Below are 12,843 nucleotides of genomic sequence, written 5' to 3'. Positions count from 1 at the left end.
CAGTGTTACTGTATCATTCGGACATGGGGGCAGAGAGTTAAAGAATTCAGCCTGAGCGCACTGCCGCAGGCTCGGTTTGTCAGAAGTGGGATTCGAACCCACGCCTCCAGGGGAGACTGCGACCTGAACGCAGCGCCTTAGACCGCTCGGCCATCCTGACATGCAAGCTTGGCAGGAGCTGTCTCCTGGGAGCCACACCGCAGTACCGTGACATGGAATCTGGTGCTTCACAGCTTGCCCAGCTCCGGCTGTCCAGCTCATTGGCGCTGCAGGCAGCTAATCTGTGCTCGCCTCCTGGGGCTGCGCCTAGTTTCAATAGCCAACACTTGACAGCTGTCATTGCTTACGGCCACACCACCCTGAGGGGGCTATAGAGCAAACAGGAAGTGAGTTGGCAGCAGTAAGGAGAGAAAGGCTCTCCCCATTTTGTTTGTCTACCTTTTTGTTTATTGACCTTGAGTGTTTTTGTTTGTTTGTTTTCTTTTTGTCTTTAAAAACCACCTAACAGCAGCATTTTGCTGACTGAAGGGTGGTTATGTAGTGTGTTTTATTTTTAATCATGGACAGATTCCCCGGCAACGACATGGAAATGGAGGGACTTGCAAGAAAGGATAAAGAAAATGGGCTGGATAATAGACGGAGAGGGAAAGAAAATGGACTTGACAACAGACAAAGAGATAAATAAAATGAAGAGCCCGGCCAACGAAGAGGTGAGAAAGGTAAGGATAAGCAAGAGGTACAAAGAAGAGTATGCACAAAGGAAGCAACAGTAACTGTAGAAGTAGAAAATGTAAAAGATGCAAGAAGATTTGATATAACCAAAGCAGTCACGGAGCTGATTGGAGAAGGAAGAATGCTGGCGGTGAGACCCAAACAAACAAAGGGAGTATGAAGTAACAATGGAGACTGAAGATGACACTGAAATTTTAATAGACAATGGATTGACAATTAAAGGAGTGAAATCTGAAGTACGGAGGTTACAAAACGGAGACTATGTTGTTTCGTTCAAGCATCTGCCTGTTTACCTAGCAAATGAAGAAATTTTAAGCAAGCTAGAGAGATGGGGAGTTTTCCCCATATCTAAAATTAAAAGAAGATTGTATCCTGGCACAAACATAGAAGATGGAACAAGGTTTGTAAAAAACAGATTTCCGGAAGAGATGGTCTCCTTACCATACAGTACCAAAATCGAGACGGCGGAAGCGCCACAGCACTTTAGAGTCATGCACACCAATCAGGTAAAAACCTGTCGACTATGCATGAGCTCAGAAAATGTGATGAAGGAACGCCCAGAATTCAGGTGCTTCAAATGTGACGAAAGGGGACATTTCGCAAGGACCTGTACAGCTGTGTCGGGCCCGGATTGTAAATTGGCCCTAATACCTGCAGGGAGCTTGTCACGCCGAGTTGGCTTTGTCCGCTCGATTGACCAACGCGTACGCCTTGTTTTATCCTTGCAGGCCTAACTTCGCTGGTGAAAGCACTTGTGGGGTTTTTGTAGTGTAGTGGTCATCACGTTCGCCTAACACGCGAAAGGTCCTCGGTTCGAAACCGAGCAGAAACAGTGCTCTTCTTTTGGCGAGAAAATAATAGCATACACTGCCGCACCAGCAATGATCGTCGACAGGCACCCAATCAAAAAGGGTTATCAGCTCGATCTGCCTGAAGGTTTCCGTAGTGTAGTGGTTATCACGTTCGCCTCACACACGAAAGGTCCCCAGTTCGAAACTGGGCGGAAACAACCTCTGGCTTTTATGACAATTGTCAAATCAGGCTTCTGTTGAGTACTGACGTTCACTGAAAACATTTTTTCTGCAGAGCGGTGTGAGGCTAGAAGTTTGAATTCAGCTCAGTGTTTACAGCCCCTCGCGGTGTCGCAAACTTGCGTAGAATCTGATTTCTTTTAGCTTTGTGTTGTGCATGAGCAGGTGGCCAGTGCGTTTGCTGGCCCTTCACGGTGCAGACCGTTCAAGACAGCTCTATAAAAAAAGACTATAAATACTTGAAGCAGCACTGGCCTATTGGTTTCCGTAGTGTAGTGTTTATCATGTTTGCATTACACGCTAAAGGTCTCCTGTTCGAAACTGGGCGGAAGCATACAATTAGCGGACACTTCTGTCCAAAGCGACATACAATAGTGGAGGTATTCAACAAGACGAGGCAATGCATACGAAAAAGGGCTATTTATTCCAAGTAATTTGTTTGTGCTCAGAGAATTTAGTGCTGGAGTAGGAGTTTCGTTTTCTTTAGAGAGAGGGATATTCACCGGGGTTCGGGTGTACTCTGAAGAGATGGGTGTTAGCTGTCGTTTGAAGGACACCGGTGTATCCGTAATCCGAGTGGGAATGGGAAGGTGATTCCACCAGCGTAGAACATTGAATGAAAACATTGTGGAAAGTGACTTTCCGTCTCTCTGCGCTGGCACCACAAGACAGTGCTCTCACCCTAACCGGAGGCTCCTGTGGTTATCACGATGGCTTTACAAGCGGAGGGTCTCCTGTTAGCAACTGGGCGGAAACATTCAGATTTGCTTTTACGCACATTCTCAATTGGCTCTCTGCTCACTGGATGATCCACGATACAAGGGCATGGATCTGTCAAATGTCATGACTTGACGTTGTACGAGGATTTGACGAAAAAAATGCCCTGCAAACCTTAAAAAGCAACACCATCCCAGGACAATTCTTTTGATCCCCTTTCAGTGCACTTGCATTAAAGCCCGCGTGATGCGGCACTTTGTCAGTGTTACTGTATCATTCGGACATGGGGGCAGAGAGTTAAAGAATTCAGCCTGAGCGCACTGCCGCAGGCTCGGTTTGTCAGAAGTGGGATTCGAACCCACGCCTCCAGGGGAGACTGCGACCTGAACGCAGCGCCTTAGACCGCTCGGCCATCCTGACATGCAAGCTTGGCAGGAGCTGTCTCCTGGGAGCCACACCGCAGTACCGTGACATGGAATCTGGTGCTTCACAGCTTGCCCAGCTCCGGCTGTCCAGCTCATTGGCGCTGCAGGCAGCTAATCTGTGCTCGCCTCCTGGGGCTGCGCCTAGTTTCAATAGCCAACACTTGACAGCTGTCATTGCTTACGGCCACACCACCCTGAGGGGGCTATAGAGCAAACAGGAAGTGAGTTGGCAGCAGTAAGGAGAGAAAGGCTCTCCCCATTTTGTTTGTCTACCTTTTTGTTTATTGACCTTGAGTGTTTTTGTTTGTTTGTTTTCTTTTTGTCTTTAAAAACCACCTAACAGCAGCATTTTGCTGACTGAAGGGTGGTTATGTAGTGTGTTTTATTTTTAATCATGGACAGATTCCCCGGCAACTACATGGAAATGGAGGGACTTGCAAGAAAGGATAAAGAAAATGGGCTGGATAATAGACGGAGAGGGAAAGAAAATGGACTTGACAACAGACAAAGAGATAAATAAAATGAAGAGCCCGGCCAACGAAGAGGTGAGAAAGGTAAGGATAAGCAAGAGGTACAAAGAAGAGTATGCACAAAGGAAGCAACAGTAACTGTAGAAGTAGAAAATGTAAAAGATGCAAGAAGATTTGATATAACCAAAGCAGTCACGGAGCTGATTGGAGAAGGAAGAATGCTGGCGGTGAGACCCAAACAAACAAAGGGAGTATGAAGTAACAATGGAGACTGAAGATGACACCGAAATTTTAATAGACAATGGATTGACAATTAAAGGAGTGAAATCTGAAGTACGGAGGTTACAAAACGGAGACTATGTTGTTTCGTTCAAGCATCTGCCTGTTTACCTAGCAAATGAAGAAATTTTAAGCAAGCTAGAGAGATGGGGAGTTTTCCCCATATCTAAAATTAAAAGAAGATTGTATCCTGGCACAAACATAGAAGATGGAACAAGGTTTGTAAAAAACAGATTTCCGGAAGAGATGGTCTCCTTACCATACAGTACCAAAATCGAGACGGCGGAAGCGCCACAGCACTTTAGAGTCATGCACACCAATCAGGTAAAAACCTGTCGACTATGCATGAGCTCAGAAAATGTGATGAAGGAACGCCCAGAATTCAGGTGCTTCAAATGTGACGAAAGGGGACATTTCGCAAGGACCTGTACAGCTGTGTCGGGCCCGGATTGTAAATTGGCCCTAATACCTGCAGGGAGCTTGTCACGCCGAGTTGGCTTTGTCCGCTCGATTGACCAACGCGTACGCCTTGTTTTATCCTTGCAGGCCTAACTTCGCTGGTGAAAGCACTTGTGGGGTTTCTGTAGTGTAGTGGTCATCACGTTCGCCTAACACGCGAAAGGTCCTCGGTTCGAAACCGAGCAGAAACAGTGCTCTTCTTTTGGCGAGAAAATAATAGCATACACTGCCGCACCAGCAATGATCGTCGACAGGCACCCAATCAAAAAGGGTTATCAGCTCGATCTGCCTGAAGGTTTCCGTAGTGTAGTGGTTATCACGTTCGCCTCACACGCGAAAGGTCCCCAGTTCGAAACTGGGCGGAAACAACCTCTGGCTTTTATGACAATTGTCAAATCAGGCTTCTGTTGAGTACTGACGTTCACTGAAAACATTTTTTCTGCAGAGCGGTGTGAGGCTAGAAGTTTGAATTCAGCTCAGTGTTTACAGCCCCTCGCGGTGTCGCAAACTTGCGTAGAATCTGATTTCTTTTAGCTTTGTGTTGTGCATGAGCAGGTGGCCAGTGCGTTTGCTGGCCCTTCACGGTGCAGACCGTTCAAGACAGCTCTATAAAAAAAGACTATAAATACTTGAAGCAGCACTGGCCTATTGGTTTCCGTAGTGTAGTGTTTATCATGTTTGCATTACACGCTAAAGGTCTCCTGTTCGAAACTGGGCGGAAGCATACAATTAGCGGACACTTCTGTCCAAAGCGACATACAATAGTGGAGGTATTCAACAAGACGAGGCAATGCATACGAAAAAGGGCTATTTATTCCAAGTAATTTGTTTGTGCTCAGAGAATTTAGTGCTGGAGTAGGAGTTTCGTTTTCTTTAGAGAGAGGGATATTCACCGGGGTTCGGGTGTACTCTGAAGAGATGGGTGTTAGCTGTCGTTTGAAGGACACCGGTGTATCCGTAATCCGAGTGGGAATGGGAAGGTGATTCCACCAGCGTAGAACATTGAATGAAAACATTGTGGAAAGTGACTTTCCGTCTCTCTGCGCTGGCACCACAAGACAGTGCTCTCACCCTAACCGGAGGCTCCTGTGGTTATCACGATGGCTTTACAAGCGGAGGGTCTCCTGTTAGCAACTGGGCGGAAACATTCAGATTTGCTTTTACGCACATTCTCAATTGGCTCTCTGCTCACTGGATGATCCACGATACAAGGGCATGGATCTGTCAAATGTCATGACTTGACGTTGTACGAGGATTTGACGAAAAAAATGCCCTGCAAACCTTAAAAAGCAACACCATCCCAGGACAATTCTTTTGATCCCCTTTCAGTGCACTTGCATTAAAGCCCGCGTGATGCGGCACTTTGTCAGTGTTACTGTATCATTCGGACATGGGGGCAGAGAGTTAAAGAATTCAGCCTGAGCACACTGCCGCAGGCTCGGTTTGTCAGAAGTGGGATTCGAACCCACGCCTCCAGGGGAGACTGCGACCTGAACGCAGCGCCTTAGACCGCTCGGCCATCCTGACATGCAAGCTTGGCAGGAGCTGTCTCCTGGGAGCCACACCGCAGTACCGTGACATGGAATCTGGTGCTTCACAGCTTGCCCAGCTCCGGCTGTCCAGCTCATTGGCGCTGCAGGCAGCTAATCTGTGCTCGCCTCCTGGGGCTGCGCCTAGTTTCAATAGCCAACACTTGACAGCTGTCATTGCTTACGGCCACACCACCCTGAGGGGGCTATAGAGCAAACAGGAAGTGAGTTGGCAGCAGTAAGGAGAGAAAGGCTCTCCCCATTTTGTTTGTCTACCTTTTTGTTTATTGACCTTGAGTGTTTTTGTTTGTTTGTTTTCTTTTTGTCTTTAAAAACCACCTAACAGCAGCATTTTGCTGACTGAAGGGTGGTTATGTAGTGTGTTTTATTTTTAATCATGGACAGATTCCCCGGCAACGACATGGAAATGGAGGGACTTGCAAGAAAGGATAAAGAAAATGGGCTGGATAATAGACGGATAGGGAAAGAAAATGGACTTGACAACAGACAAAGAGATAAATAAAATGAAGAGCCCGGCCAACGAAGAGGTGAGAAAGGTAAGGATAAGCAAGAGGTACAAAGAAGAGTATGCACAAAGGAAGCAACAGTAACTGTAGAAGTAGAAAATGTAAAAGATGCAAGAAGATTTGATATAACCAAAGCAGTCATGGAGCTGATTGGAGAAGGAAGAATGCTGGCGGTGAGACCCAAACAAACAAAGGGAGTATGAAGTAACAATGGAGACTGAAGATGACACCGAAATTTTAATAGACAATGGATTGACAATTAAAGGAGTGAAATCTGAAGTACGGAGGTTACAAAACGGAGACTATGTTGTTTCGTTCAAGCATCTGCCTGTTTACCTAGCAAATGAAGAAATTTTAAGCAAGCTAGAGAGATGGGGAGTTTTCCCCATATCTAAAATTAAAAGAAGATTGTATCCTGGCACAAACATAGAAGATGGAACAAGGTTTGTAAAAAACAGATTTCCGGAAGAGATGGTCTCCTTACCATACAGTACCAAAATCGAGACGGCGGAAGCGCCACAGCACTTTAGAGTCATGCACACCAATCAGGTAAAAACCTGTCGACTATGCATGAGCTCAGAAAATGTGATGAAGGAACGCCCAGAATTCAGGTGCTTCAAATGTGACGAAAGGGGACATTTCGCAAGGACCTGTACAGCTGTGTCGGGCCCGGATTGTAAATTGGCCCTAATACCTGCAGGGAGCTTGTCACGCCGAGTTGGCTTTGTCCGCTCGATTGACCAACGCGTGCGCCTTGTTTTATCCTTGTTTTATCCTTGTTTTATGGCTCTCTGCTCACTGGATGACCCATGATACTAGGGCGTGGATCTGTCAAATGTCATGACTTGACGTTGTACGAGGATTTGACGAAAAAATTCCCTGCAAACCTTAAACGACAGACGTCTGCAAAAGATTGCAGTTCTTGAAACAAAGTTACCTCTGATCCGAGCAGAAGCGTTCGCTTACTCAATGGCAGAAAAAATGATGACCTTTCACACAGTCTACATTCGTTCTGTCAGTAACAGCGGCCGGCCGGCAAATAAAATTCTGACATTCCACAGGGCACACTCGCTTGGCGGACAAAAGCCACCGGGGGCTCTCTTTGCGTGTTCCTTCACCTGGTCAAACCGCTTTGAGGGGGGACCTTTCGAGTAGTTTTCGGCGTCAGAACAGACTCTTCTAGCGACGGGTGGGCAGGCCTTCCACAGGCGCGCGCGGCTCTACTGAAGCAAAAGAGGCTTGGCAAAGGACGAGGAAGAGAGGGAAGCGCCGCTCCAGCCGGGTCCAATGCTACTGCCTGAACTCTGTCTTGAACCACTGTACTCAGGGGAGAGCGCGAACGCAGTCCCCCACTACCAGAAATTATGACGTCGAGATTCCAACATTTGGGGTATTCGCAGGGGTCAGCGTGGCCGGAGTGCAATGGCCAAGCCTCACCCTGGGTGAACCACCTTCTTGATCATGGTATCTCCCCTGCCAGGTAGGTATGAGTTGCCGGGTGGCGCAAATGGCAGCCGCCGTTTTCTATCGGCCGTACTCCAGGGCGGTGATGCCCAGCAACCGAGCATGGGGAATGGGCCAGCAACCCCTGTCCCCTGACGGCGCTGTACTTGCAGCAGACGTGCCTGTGCCTGCAAACCACTCGCTAGTAACTGTGGCAACGCATGAAGAGTTTGAGCTTCCTCCAGATGCTGGCTTTGTGTTTAGTCATCAGTTGGGGCTGCCAACACATGGATTCCACTGGACGCACTCGATCTGGGGATAACAGACCCTCTATGGGGGGAGGGGAGGGGATCCTCCTGTTCTTTCTTTCTTTTCCTCCATCTGTTTTCTTTCTCTACAGATGTCGTTTTTCTCTGCTTAGTTTCTGATTTGGTCTATTTGGACATGTCGACCTCCTGCTTTGCTGCGGTTCGGACCGCCTTTGCCAAGAGCTCCGTGCTTTGCACTCTTGCCTTGTATATTTTGTGTCCTGTTTTCTTACGTCAGCCTATCAGCACAGTGCTCAAACAACATAGCTTGAAGAACACGACGGGATCTACAAACGTTCCGCAAAAGAACTTCACTGACGAAAGCGGAAGCGCTAACAAAACAACCTCTCGCTGCAAGCACCTTACATTCCTGGGACGGGAAACCACCGACGGCTGGCTGCGAAATTGCCTCTGGTTCAGATTGGTTTAGAACCGTCCCTCTGCCTAAAACGCCACAGACGTCTGCAAAAGATTGCAGTTTTTGAAACAAAGTTACCTCTGATCCGAGCAGAAGCGTTCGCTTACTTAATGGCAGATAAAATGATGACCTTTCACACGGTCTGCATTCGTTCCATCAGTAACAGCGGCAGGCCGGCAAATAAAATCCTGACATTCCACAGGGCACACTCGCTTGGCGGACAAAAGCCACCGGGGGCTCTCTTTGCGTGTTCCTTCACCTGGTCAAACCGCTTTGAGGGGGGACCTCTCGAGTAGTTTTCGGCGTCAGAACAGACTCTTCCAGCGACGGGTGGGCAGGCCTTCCACAGGCGCGCGCAGCTCTACTGGAGCAAAAGAGGCTTGGCAAAGGACGAGGAAGAGAGGGAAGCGCCGCTCCAGCCGGGCCCGACGCTACCGCCTGAACTCTGTCTTGAACCACTGTGCTCAGGGGAGAGCGCGAACGCAGTCCCCCACTACCAGAAATTATGCAGTCGAGATTCCCACATTTGGGGAGTTCGCAGACATCTGCCCAGGGAACGTGCAATGGTAACTGTAGACTGTAGACTCTCGTCCAACGAGAAGCCGCGATTGTCTACAGTTTGCTTAGACCCTGGGCTAATCGGAGGGATGCATTGTCTAAAGTTTAAAATCAGGGCCAATCAGCGCTGAGGATTTTCCAAAGTTTCTCTTGCTCTGAATGCTCAATTTATCGGGTCAGAAAGTTCATCTGCTGTCGAGATTAATTCGTATGTTAAAGTGATTTTGTGTGGAAAGTTATTTTTATACTGTTATATTGATGCACAGTATGTTTTGTTCACGACATGTTTGAAATATCTCACTTTTTGAGCAGTATTCGTGAGGCTGCGCCTTCAGAAAGTACACCTGTTGTTGAGATTTCGTGTGGTAAGTTATTTTTATACTGTTATATTGATGCACAATATGTTCTGGTTACATCACGTTCGAAGTTTTTCACTCTTTGTGCAGCATTTTGTCTTTGTTCGTGAGGCTGCGCTGTCAGCAAGTACACCTGTCATAGTGATTTAGAGCGGTAGGTTATTTTTATCCTGTTCTGATAAACATTATGTTTTGCTCACATCACATTTAAAATATTTCACTGTGTGTGCAGTATTTTGTCTGTGTGCCTGACGCTGCGCTGTCAGACGTTCATCCATTACAGAGATTTTGTGCGGTAAGTTATTTTTATTGTTACATTAATGCTAAGGTCACATCATGTTTTAAATATCTCATTCTTTGTGCAGTGTTTGGTCTGTGCTGGTGACGCTGTGTCGTCAGAAAGTTCACCTGTCCTAGAGATTTCGTGTTGTAGGTTATTTTTATACTGTGATATTACTTATATGTATATATGGCTGCACAAAACCTGAAAAAGTTTAGCTTATGTATTATTTTCAACGCTCGTGTCGGTTTGATAGCTCCATTCACATAGTAAACAGTTGTTTCATTAAAATATAGCAACCATCATGCTAATAAATAAATATCCCTTCATATACAGCAATATATGTGACCATGACAATTATTATCATTAGTTATTACTATGAGAAGTAAAGAACATTTTAAGATCTTAGCTGGGACAAAACATATGATCCATACCTGTACACAGTAAAATCATCAGAGTAAAATTTACTCAGTTCAGAGAACATTTGGTCCCTCTCTAAATTGAGCAAAATTTACTCAGCAGCAGAGTAAAGTTAATGAGCCGATGATGAGTTTAATTAAGTGATGATTGAGGACTGATGATGAACACCTGCTGTTAATATGCAGAAACAGAAGAGAAGCAGCAGCAGCTACGCTCATTGCTTACCTGATTGACTTTATTTCTGTCAGATGTTCAAAAAATCCATATGAGACTGTGGCGAGGGGGCGTGGCCGAGAGCCGTGGGAACGGAGTAAGGCCACCGCGTAAGTGGATACACCTGCGGTGCGCACCTGCCTCGGATCCCACGGAAGGAGCTCTGGACCATAAAAGGAGGAACTATGGCAGAGGAAGCCGAGAGAGGACCGGGCCCGGACATATTTTACTTTTGCTTTCAGTTTGACGGCAGTCTTCGTGAGGAGCTGCCGTCCGTTCGTTTTGGTTTAGACACGGAGACTGCCGTCCCTGTTATTAATAAATATTTTAAAACTGCGTTGGTTCTCCGCCTCCTTCTTTCTGGCGGCCAAAGGGCCATGAACTTTATTACAGTGGTGCCGAAGCCCGGGAGAAGGAGGGACGCGTTGTCCAGATGCCCTTGCCGCTGAGAGAGGGGCGAGTGTTTGGGAGTTAACCTGAGTGGGGGAGAAACCTGTTCGTCTGCCCAGAGTGCCGGGGCGGCCTGAGGCTGGCGAGGAAAGGATCTGCCTGCTGCCGTCTCCCAGCATGGGGAGGAGCAGGAGACGCAGGGCTCACCACCGAAGGGGAAAGTGCTGAAGGGAGCCATCCCACAGAACCCGGGGGAGTTGCCGCGATCCACCATGATGCCAGAGCCTGCATCCATCCACGGAAGCGGAACAGGAGACCAGAGATGCCGCCAGCCAGCCAGGAGAACCGCCGCCGGACGCCAGAAGACAGACGGGAGGATAGATTCCTCCACAGGGCTCCCAGCACGTCATCGCATCTCTCAGCTGGTGGAGGACCGAGTGGCAGCGTGTCTGGAGAACCGAACCCCAATTTTTTTTTTCATTTTCCTCTCTCCCCTTTCCTGGTGTACTCTGTCTTTCCTTTTTTTTCATCTCCTGTTCTCTCGGCCCATCTCATATAGGTCTCGCAGGGGCTGTGGCGCCAACCCCCCCATTGTCTCCGTGAGGAGCTGCCGTCCCTGTTATTAATAAATATTTTTAAACTACGTCGGTTCTCCGCCTCCTTCTTCCAGGCGGCCAAAGGGCCGTGAACTTTATTACAGAGACTTATAGTGAAGTCCAGTGTTGTAATGAGAAACTAAATCATTTGGTGATGAAAGGTTAGTAATTTCAGGAAGAGAGTTAATACTAGCAAAAAAAGAATTCTAAATTAATATGTTTTATGTTACGGAAGGAAATAGTACGGAGAGGTTTGGTGGAAGAAAGAGAGAGTGCAAAATTAAATGAGAGGAGAAAATTATCCGTTATAAGGAGTTCCTCAGCAGAGAGGTCAATGGGTGAGACACCAGAGCAGCAGATGAGGTCGAGGGTGTGTCCTTTAGAGTGTGTGGGAACATTGACATGCTGTTGAAGTCCAAAGCTCCCAAGACAGGATATAAAATCTCTTGTAAGGGAGTTATTAAAATTATCCACATGAATATTAAAATCTCCTAAAACTATAATATTAGGTGAGAGGGTGGTAATATGTGTTAAAAAGCAGCAAAGTCATTTAGAAATTCATTATTTAGTTTGGGTGGACGATAAATTATGGAAACATTTGTAGGTGTGGATCCAGAAAGTTTTGAAATCATAGATTCGAATGAAGGAATAATGTGAAAATGTTTTTAAAGGAAAATGAGAAAGATTTTCAAGAATGTGTTCTCAAAAATTTCTACATTTGTTTCAGAAACAAAGTGCATAAAAGACCAGTTTCAGAACAATTTTGGAAAAAAATATTTGTGGAAATAGACGAAGAGGGAATCTGGAAGAATTTAAAATGGAAATATTTAGACGCAAAAATTGAAACGTTGGATTATTTCATCAGACATAATGTTATTTTCACTGTAACAAAACTGGCACAAATTGGAAGCAGTGAGAATGCATTATGCAAAATATGTGGACTGGAAAATGAAGGTATTATGCATTTGTTTTTAAAATGTGTTGAATTTAATACATTTATGGCAAAGTTAAAAGAAAGTATTAAACAAATGATGAAAAGTAAAACTGATTGAGGAGGAGACAGAATGGTATAAAATATTTTTATTTGGTTTTAATTAGGAATGCACCGATATGGATTTTTTGGCCGATACCGATAACCGATAATTCTTCGGACTTGGAGGCCGATAGCCGATATGTATAGGCCGATAATAATAAATATTTTAAATTGTTATATTTTTATACAGCAAACTTCATAAAAGATTGAACTGCTCTTATGAACTGAATAGTCTATACTTGAAGCAAAAAAGATATGATTTCGAAATTGCAAGGTGTCAACATCGGATCGATAACGATAATCTTAAAAATAGCATTTATCGGACAATAACGATATGGGCGCCGATATATCGTGCATCCCTAGTTTTAATGGAAGTAAAACAAGAATTGCCAATTTGTTTCTATCAGTTGCAAGAACTGTAATTTGAGAAAGGAGAAACATTGTTAAAAATAAACATGCTAAAATGGAGTTATGGACAATGTATAAAAGAAACTGGAAAACTATATTAAAACTGTGGAACAATATTTTAGAATGGAAGAAAAAGAGACTGAATTTTACAAAACGTTTATGTTGAATACTCCTTATATTACGTACTCACTAGATGGTTTGAAAATAGATTTGCCAGAATGATTATGCTTGTTGTTTTCCTGTTTTGAAAC

General features: G+C 45.6%; 1 long non-coding RNA gene and 7 other non-coding genes across 8 annotated transcripts; 4 read left to right on the top strand and 4 right to left on the bottom strand.

The window, feature by feature from the left end:
• Positions 1–77: 77 nt before the first annotated feature.
• On the bottom strand, positions 78–160 carry trnal-cag (transfer RNA leucine (anticodon CAG)). Its single transcript has one exon. It is a non-coding gene; the product is annotated as a tRNA-Leu (tRNA).
• Positions 161–1,491: 1,331 nt separating this feature from the next.
• trnav-aac (transfer RNA valine (anticodon AAC)) lies at positions 1,492–1,564 on the top strand. The gene has a single exon. It is a non-coding gene; the product is annotated as a tRNA-Val (tRNA).
• Positions 1,565–2,817: 1,253 nt separating this feature from the next.
• trnal-cag (transfer RNA leucine (anticodon CAG)) lies at positions 2,818–2,900 on the bottom strand. Its single transcript has one exon. It is a non-coding gene; the product is annotated as a tRNA-Leu (tRNA).
• A 1,331-nt stretch (positions 2,901–4,231) lies between these two features.
• trnav-aac (transfer RNA valine (anticodon AAC)) lies at positions 4,232–4,304 on the top strand. The gene has a single exon. It is a non-coding gene; the product is annotated as a tRNA-Val (tRNA).
• Positions 4,305–4,408: 104 nt separating this feature from the next.
• On the top strand, positions 4,409–4,481 carry trnav-cac (transfer RNA valine (anticodon CAC)). Its single transcript has one exon. It is a non-coding gene; the product is annotated as a tRNA-Val (tRNA).
• A 1,076-nt stretch (positions 4,482–5,557) lies between these two features.
• trnal-cag (transfer RNA leucine (anticodon CAG)) lies at positions 5,558–5,640 on the bottom strand. Its single transcript has one exon. It is a non-coding gene; the product is annotated as a tRNA-Leu (tRNA).
• A 1,853-nt stretch (positions 5,641–7,493) lies between these two features.
• On the bottom strand, positions 7,494–7,657 carry LOC148682382 (U1 spliceosomal RNA). The gene has a single exon (XR_015944366.1). It is a non-coding gene; the product is annotated as a U1 spliceosomal RNA (small nuclear RNA).
• Positions 7,658–9,452: 1,795 nt separating this feature from the next.
• LOC110438557 (uncharacterized) lies at positions 9,453–11,198 on the top strand. Its single transcript, XR_015484431.2, has 2 exons — positions 9,453–9,547; positions 10,201–11,198. It is a non-coding gene; the product is annotated as an uncharacterized LOC110438557 (long non-coding RNA).
• The last annotated feature ends 1,645 nt before the right edge of the window (positions 11,199–12,843 follow it).

Source organism: Danio rerio, chromosome 4 (assembly GCF_052040795.2).
Source record: "Danio rerio strain M-AB ecotype USA chromosome 4, GRCz13ab, whole genome shotgun sequence".
Lineage (NCBI taxonomy): Eukaryota > Metazoa > Chordata > Actinopteri > Cypriniformes > Danionidae > Danio > Danio rerio.
The sequence above is the reverse complement of the archived record's forward strand: the minus strand, read 5'-3'. Positions and strand labels throughout refer to the sequence as shown.